Genomic DNA, 8,323 nt, shown 5'->3' with positions numbered 1-8,323 from the left:
ATCTAACTAAAATAAATAAACCGATCTAGGGTTTTTCAAAAACCGAGGTTTTCACTTAAAACCCAAAAAAATAGGCGGGCGAGATCCGGCAAACGGGTGGCTCCGGCGGGGCTAGCGACGGCGCGGGGTGGCTCGGGTGGCGGCGGTGCGGCGCGGGGCAGCAGCGGCGACCAACGGCGGCTCGGCTTGGCTCGGCGGCGGGGCTGGCGAGGGCAGGCGGCGACGCAGGCGATGTGGGGCTCCAGGTGGCCTGCGGGAGGGGGCAGCGAAGCGCGGCGGCGGCGGACTCCCTCGAGGAGTCCGGCTCGTGGACGACGATGGCAGCGGCGCCGGAGTGGGTCGGCTGGGCTTCAGCCAAGTCAGTCAGAATTTTTTTTAAACGGATTCCGCCGAGAATAATCCTAATAAAGTAAAAATAAAAATCTAAAAATGCCAAAACATATTTTCACCGTCTAAATGAAATATTTAGAACATGATGAACATTTTCTTAGCCTAAAATGCAATTTTGAAAAATGCATATTTTCTAATTCAAAAAAATAGCAATAAAAATCCAAATAGAATAATTATTTGATTTTAACATTTTTCCTCTAGTATTTCATTTATTTTGGAGAAGTCATATTATCTTCTCTCATATATTTTAATTAGAAATATTTTTGGACAAAAAAATAATAAAATCGAAATGATCCTTGTTTCGATATTGGAGAAAATTCAAATATGAAAACGGTGAAATCCCCAACTCTCTCCGTGGGTCCTTGAGTTGCTTAGAATTTCGAGGATCGCAAAACAAAATGCAATAAAATATGATATGCATATGATGACCTATGTATAACATTCCAAATTGAAAATTTGGGATGTTAAAAACCTGCCCCCCTTTAGATGAATCTCGTCCTCGAGATTCAGGTTCGCTAGAAAATAGGTGTGGGTGGTCTTTCCGTAGATCATCCTCTCGTTCCCAGGTGGCTTCATCCTCGGTATGGTGGCTCCACTGAACCTAGCAAAACTTGATAACCTTGCTGCGTGTAACTCGGCTAGCAAACTTGAGAATCTTGACAGGTTTCTCCTCATAGGTCAGATCACTATCCAACTGAATTGCTTCCAGAGGCACTGTATCTCAGCATGACACTTCTTCAACTGGGAAACGTGAAAAACATCATGAACTCCTGACAGTCCTTCAGGTAACTCCAACTTGTAGGCCACTTCTTCCATACGTTCCAAAACTCGGTATGGTCCTACAAATCTTGGGGCTAACTTTCCCTTGACTCCAAAATGTTTAACTCCTCGCAGAGGGGATACACGAAGATATGCTATGTCTCTGACTTCATAGACTACCTCCTTGCATTTCGAGTCTACATAACTCTTCTGCCTAGACTGAGCTACCTTCAGTCTATCTCGAATCAGCTTAACCTTATCTTCTGACTCTTTGGTCAAATCTGGTCCAAACAACTGACGGTCTCCAACTTCATCCCACATTAACGGTGTCCTGCACCTCCTTCCATACAAAGCTTCGAAAGGTGCCATCTTCAAACTAGCTTGGTAACTATTGTTGTATGAGAACTCCGCGTAAGGTAAATTATCATCCCAACTAGATCCATAATCTAGCGCACAAGCTCTCAACATGTCCTCCAGAATCTGATTGACCCTCTCGGACTATCCATCTGTGTGCGGATGAAAGGTTGTACTAAACTCTAGCCTGGTTCCCAAACTCTGGTGCAGCTGATGCCAAAACTTTGAAGTGAACTATGTTCCTCTATCGGATATGATGGTCCTCGGAACTCCATGCAGACATACAATCCTGGTCATATATATCTTGGCCAACTTCGCACTTGTATAAGTGGTTTTCACTGGGATAAAGTGAGCCATTTTGGTCAAGCGATCAATTACTACCCAGATAGAGTCATATCCCGATCGGGTCCTGGGTAATCCGGTGATAAAATCCGTGCCAAGCTTATCCCATTTCCATTCGGGTATCAGCATAGGCTGCAGTAATCCTGCTGACTTCTGATGTTCTGCCTTCACTCTCTGACATACATCACATACGGCTACATACTCGGCAATATCCTTCTTCATACCAGTCCACCAGAAACGCTCCTTCAAATCCAAATACATCTTGGTGTTCCCGGGGTGTATCGAGTATGGCGAGTCATGAGCTTCCTGAAGTATCAACTTCCTGATCTCTGCATTATTGGGCACATAAACACGATCCTCAAACCACAAGGTGTCGTGCTCATCCTCACAAAAGCCTTTAGATTTTCCTTTGCTCATTCTCTCTTTTATCTCGGTAATTTCCTTGTCATCCTTCTAAGCTTCTTGAATCTTTCCTAATAATGTCAATGGAACTTCCAATGCTGCAACAAAACCTCTAGGAACTATCTCTAAATGAAGCTCCTTGAGATCCTCGGCTAACTCCTTTGGCAATCCTCCTCTTACGAGGGTATTGGCATAACTCTTCCGGCTCAAAGCATCTGCTACGACATTGGCCTTGCCTTGGTGATAGTGCAGCTTCATGTCATAATCCTTTATAAGTTCCAACCACCTCCTCTGCCTGAGGTTCAGCTCCTTCTGTGTGAAAATGTACTTCAAACTCTTATGATCCGTGTACACATCACAATGATTTCCAATAAGAAAATGTCTCCAGGTCTTGAGTGCATGCACTACAACTTCTAACTCCAAATCATGCGTGGCATAATTCAACTCATGCGGTCGAAGTTGACGCGAGGCATATGAAACGACTCTTCCGTCTTGCATAAGTACACCTCCAAGTCCTAAGTGAGAGGTGTCGCAATATACTTGGAAATCCTTGCGTATATCTGGCAGAATCAGCACTGGGGCTATAACCAAATGTTTCTTTAGCTCCTGAAAACTTGCCTCACATTCTTCTGTCCATTTGAACTTAGTGTCCTTTTTCAACAACTCTTTCATGGGCTTCGCAATCTTAGAGAAATTCTCAATGAATCTCCGATAATATCCCGCGAGTCCAAGAAAACTATGGATCTCTCCAACTGAGGTGGGTGCCAACCACTCAGTGACTGACTGAACCTTGGTGGGGTCTACTACTATACCTTCTCCTGATATAACATGTACAAGGAATCCAACTTCCTTCAACCAAAACTCACATTTGCTGAACTTGGCATATAACGGATGTTCCCTGAGCTTCTCGAGAACTAATCGCAAATGCTCCTTGTGCTCCTCTTCATTCTTCGAGTATACCAAGATATCATCAATGAACACCACTACAAACTTATTCAAGAATTCCATGAACACCTTATTCATCATGCTCATAAAATAGGCAGGGGCTTTTGTCAATCCAAATGACATAACCGTATACTCATATAACTCGTACCTTTTGGTGAAAGTTGTCTTAGGTATATCCTGTTCTCAGATCTTCGGCTGGTGATATCCTGATCGCAGATCGATCTTGGAAAATACTTTAGCTCCTTGCAGCTGGTGAAACAAATCATTGATCATCGGTAGTGGGTACTTGTTCTTGATTATCACCTCATTTGCACGATAGTCAACCACCATTCTCAGAGATTTATCCTTCTTCTCAACCAAGAGCATTGGGGCTCCCCACGGTGACGAACTTCATCGGATGTAACCTTTCTCCAATAACTCCTTGATATGCTTCTTGATCTCTTCCAGATCATTTGCGGGCATCCGGTATGGTCTCTTCGATATTGGTCCATTGCCTGACAACAACTCTATCAAAAACTCAATGTCTCAATCCAGCGGCATGCCAAGTAGTTCCTATGGAAATACATCCAGATAATCCTTCACTACAGGCACTTCCTCCTGAACAACTCCCGTGAGAGAATTTACTTGGGTCCTTCTCGGCGAATGCCTGGATATATATTTGATCCTTTTTCCCTCCGGGGTGGTGAGTAGAATTGACCTACTAGCACAGTCAATGTTTCATCCATACTTCGATAGCCAATCCATTCCTAGTATCACATCCAATCCTTGCGACTCCAAAATTATAAGGTCTGAGGGGAAAATATGGCTACCAATGGTTAAGGGTATCCGATCGCACCATCGGCTGGCCACATACTCTGCACCTGGTGAGCTTACTAGCAAGGGTGTCCTAAGGGCTAAGGTGGGTAACTTAAACTTGTCCACAAATCCCCTTGAAATGTATGAATGTGATGCACCAGTATCAAAAAGAACAAGAGAGGTAAATGACTTAACTAAAAACTTACCAATCACTGTGTCTGGTTGCTCTTCAACCTCCTCCACGTTCACGTGGTTCACTTGTCCCCTATTGAAAGAGTTGGGCTTCTACCCAGAGCTTCCATTCCCATTGCCATTCTTCAACTCTGGACAATCATTGGCATAGTGCCCAGTCTTCCCGCACTTGAAACAAGTAATGTGACTTTGATCCTTCTTGGCGGGTGTGGCTGGGTTAGAGCGGTTCTAATTGCTACTTGCTCCATTCCCGTTTCCATTCTTGGGGCCACTGTGGTTATGGGAACTCCCTCCATTGTGGTTGTGGCCTCCATGGTTATGGATAAATCCTCCCGAGTTCGGGGAAAAACGAGGCTTCTGTTGCATTCCTGAATTGTACTTCCCTTGTCCATACATCCTTTTACGGCTCTCAATTGTGTTGTTGCTTCCCTTCAATCGTAAGAGCCTTATCTACCAACTCCTGGTAGTTATTAAATATTGCCACCATTAACTGCGTACTCATTTCATCATTCAGCCCTTCCATAAATTTCTCCTCCTTTGCGGCATCTGTGGCCACATCATCTCGGGCATAGCGAGATAACTTACTAAACTCATCAACATACTGGGCCACAGTATGATTTCCCTGGCGTAAGTTGCGAAACTCACGCTTCTTCATACTCATAGCTCCAGTTGAGACATGAGCAGTGCAGATTGCATGCTGAAACTGATCCCAGGTGACATTGGCTATAGGGAAAGTGGTCGTGTAATTCTCCCACCATGCGGCTACGGGTCCATCCAATTGAGGTGCGGCAAAACGTACCTTCTTCGCATCTGTGCAACCTGCGGTGGTCAACTCCCTTCCTATCTTGTGTAGCCAGTCATCAGCAACTATTGGCTCGGTGCTACTGGAAAACACCGGTGGCTGCAACCTTAGAAAACGGGCTAAGTTATCAACTAGAGGTGGTGGCGGCGGGTTTTCGTTGTTGTTGCCTTGGTTCTGGACTAGTAGCTGCATCAAGGCATTCTACTGTTGGATCAACTGAGTGAGCTCCGGTGGGAGGACACATCCGAGGTTACATCTCAGAGGCATCTGATGGGTTCAGAGGGGAGAGATTAGAATAGAATGAGGTCAAGTGAGAGAGCACTACCCATATGCACATGAGACAAACACAATCATATATAACACCAAATCAATTCAAGCAAGCGCATACAATTGGTCTAGAACTATCGTTACCATGCTCGGACTACTAATATATACTTGGGGGATACTACTAATCATATGGTGGTCTACTAGAAATTTTGATTGGTGGAAGACTCCATGATATCTGCTCTAGCTTCGTCTTCATAATCATCATCACTACTGTCGGGGTCGGAGTCGGTGTCGTCAATGATGATGTAGTCTTCAGAACGGATGTCCTTGGTTTGATCGTCATCTCCTCCTGGCGTGGGGTCTCCCATGAATACTCCTAGCTTCCTTGCGAGGTCATCATTCATCTCCACTAGTATTGCGATTTCCTCCTCGTATCCGTCGCGTGTAGACTTGAGTTCCTCTTCTAGCTCCATGTTCCTGGTCATCGCCTTCTTCAAATCTATCATGCTTGCGCACATCTGGTTCTCCTGGTGATGAATGTGCTGGTTTAACTCCTGGATAAAAGTTGCAATGGACCTGTCCTTCCTGGTGTTGATCATCTCCTATTTCTCATCTCGGCGCCCACATATCTGGTATATGGTGTCCTTAAGTTCCTTGTGATAAACTTCGCCGATGCGTCCCATGGCGATGTGGGCTGCCATGCTTTTTTCTAGACTCCAGGTTGGTGCATCAAAGGAAAACTCTATGGGCTCAGTTACTGGCATGAATGTCCTTCTGGGAACTTGAACTCGAATCATCCAACGCTCCTCTTCTGGTAAAGTGGCGGTGTAGGTCCTGGTGAAGCTTGGTATTCCAATGTTCAAGTACCTAGTGACTTCCTTCAAGTGTCGCCCAAAATGTGTGTCTTCATCCGGCAGTGTAAACTTATTCCTTGTGTCCGCCATCCTATAGAGTAGAAAATGAAGAGAAGTCGGAAATGAGTAGAGAACTGTGACATGTGGCTCATCTTAGTGGTTGTGTCCTACATTCAGCGTGTGCTCTGATACCATCTTGTACCGATCCGACCTCAAATGGTTAAATCGATGTGCTTCAGTGTCATCCCTGGATCGGTAATGCTGACACACACAATACTTGAATGGATTTATAAATGAGTAGAAATCACACACTTATTACATCGAATGTCTCAAGAGAGAGCTTATTACAATAAATATGGCTTAAGGCCATCTAAATGAGATAACAGCGGAAGGCTTGGAACATAAAGTGACTCCATCAACTCCAACGGCATAGCTGAGTGCACGACAACGACCTAGCGCACCTTACTCTTCGTCTAAAAAGTCTGCAACATGATATGTTGCAGCCCAAAAACGGGTTAGCACATGGAATATGCTAGCAATATAACACAATAGAGCAATGAACAGAATAAATGCTATCACTACATGCATATACGGCTGGTGGAGGCTCTACGGTTATAATGTTTTGCGAAAAGCCAATTTTTCAACAAAGGAATATATTTTATTTAACTATCATGGTAATTGAAACATTTAGAAGGTACCCCCATCTCAATCCCAAATTAAAAGTAATTATCAACCCAACAAATTAAATTAGAGTGATGAGATCAACATGATAATTCAAGAACCAGATACTCAAGTTGCCCATAACCGGGGACACGACTAACCATGATTAGTTTGTACACTCTGTAGAGGTTTGCGCACTTTTCCCCACAAGACTCGATCTCCTCCGTTGGATTTCTCGCACTACATGGTGTTTGAGAAACGGATGACTGAGACACAGCCTTTCAGAAGCATTAACTCTAACCCCGAGCAGACAGTACCAACCTACATCCCCTACATTTGCTAGCCTACCACTGGAAGAGGTCATGCAACTTACTCCACTATGCTAGAGCCCACAATAGCTTGTGGCTACACACAGAACTTTCTAGCATGAATAATCTTATGATCCCTTTGAGCCTAGGTGGCGGACCATAGGACGATCACACGGTATAACCCCGGGATCTCCTAGGACAACACTAGAATAACCCAAGATGCCCAAACCAACAATCCACTCAGATGTGTATTAAAGTTGCCACCTTAAGTTGAACCATTAATTAACAATCTCACATCTTCCATGGATACACTCAAACCCGATCCACGTCTACTGGCATAGCATGGCAATATAAGCATAGCGTAGAAGTAACTCCCATGGGTTTGATAATAAAACAGGTAATAGGTTCTACCTCATCATCTACTTCCCAATACCCACATGTTAATCACATCCTAATCATGCAATGTTTGAGGATTGTAACTAATGCATAAAAACTGGTTATGAAAAGAGTATGATCAATGTGTTACTTTCCTTGCGGACAATCCGCAAAACCTAGTGACTCGTAGTAGCACGCTTCGCACTCCGTGAATTCTATCGCAAACAAACAATAGCATACATAAGCACTCAAGCATAGATGCACGGGTAAAACTCAAATAAGAAGATCGAATCTGAAAACTCAACTAAAGAGATTCGATCTACAAAAAGAATCAATCGAATCGGAGCTACGAAACTGAAACTACAGTCAAAAGAACTTCAAAATCAAATCTGCTTGAAACCAAATTCTAAATTGTCAAAACCTTGTTCAAGTTGATTAAGCAGAAAGAGGGGCTCGAGACGAAGATTTTGGCATTGGTTTCACTGGATTTGGACAAGCGGTTGAGAAACGGCGAGGGTTTGAAGATCAGGGGCTAATCTACGATAAAAATAATCGTAGATAGGTTCCTGGCCGAAAATAAAATAAAAAGAAAAGACTAACGAACGAACTTTCGCTGTCTGAACCTAACTGGTGAACAACGTTCATTAAAACGAATGAACGGACGAACGTTCGCTAAACAAATAAACCAACGAAACGAACCGAACCGATCAAACTAAAAAAATAAACTGATCTAGGGTTTTAAAAAACCGAGGTTTTTACCTAAAAACCCAAAAAACGGCGGGTGAGATCCAGCGAACGGTGGCTCGATCAGGCGAACAGGCGGCTCCGGTGGGGTTGGCGATGGCGTGGGGCGGCTCGGGTAGGCGGCGGCGCGGCAC

This window comes from Triticum dicoccoides, chromosome 2A, assembly GCF_002162155.2.
Source record: "Triticum dicoccoides isolate Atlit2015 ecotype Zavitan chromosome 2A, WEW_v2.0, whole genome shotgun sequence".
In the NCBI taxonomy this organism is placed as follows: Eukaryota; Viridiplantae; Streptophyta; class Magnoliopsida; order Poales; family Poaceae; genus Triticum; species Triticum dicoccoides.
Note: the sequence above shows the minus strand (reverse complement) of the source record.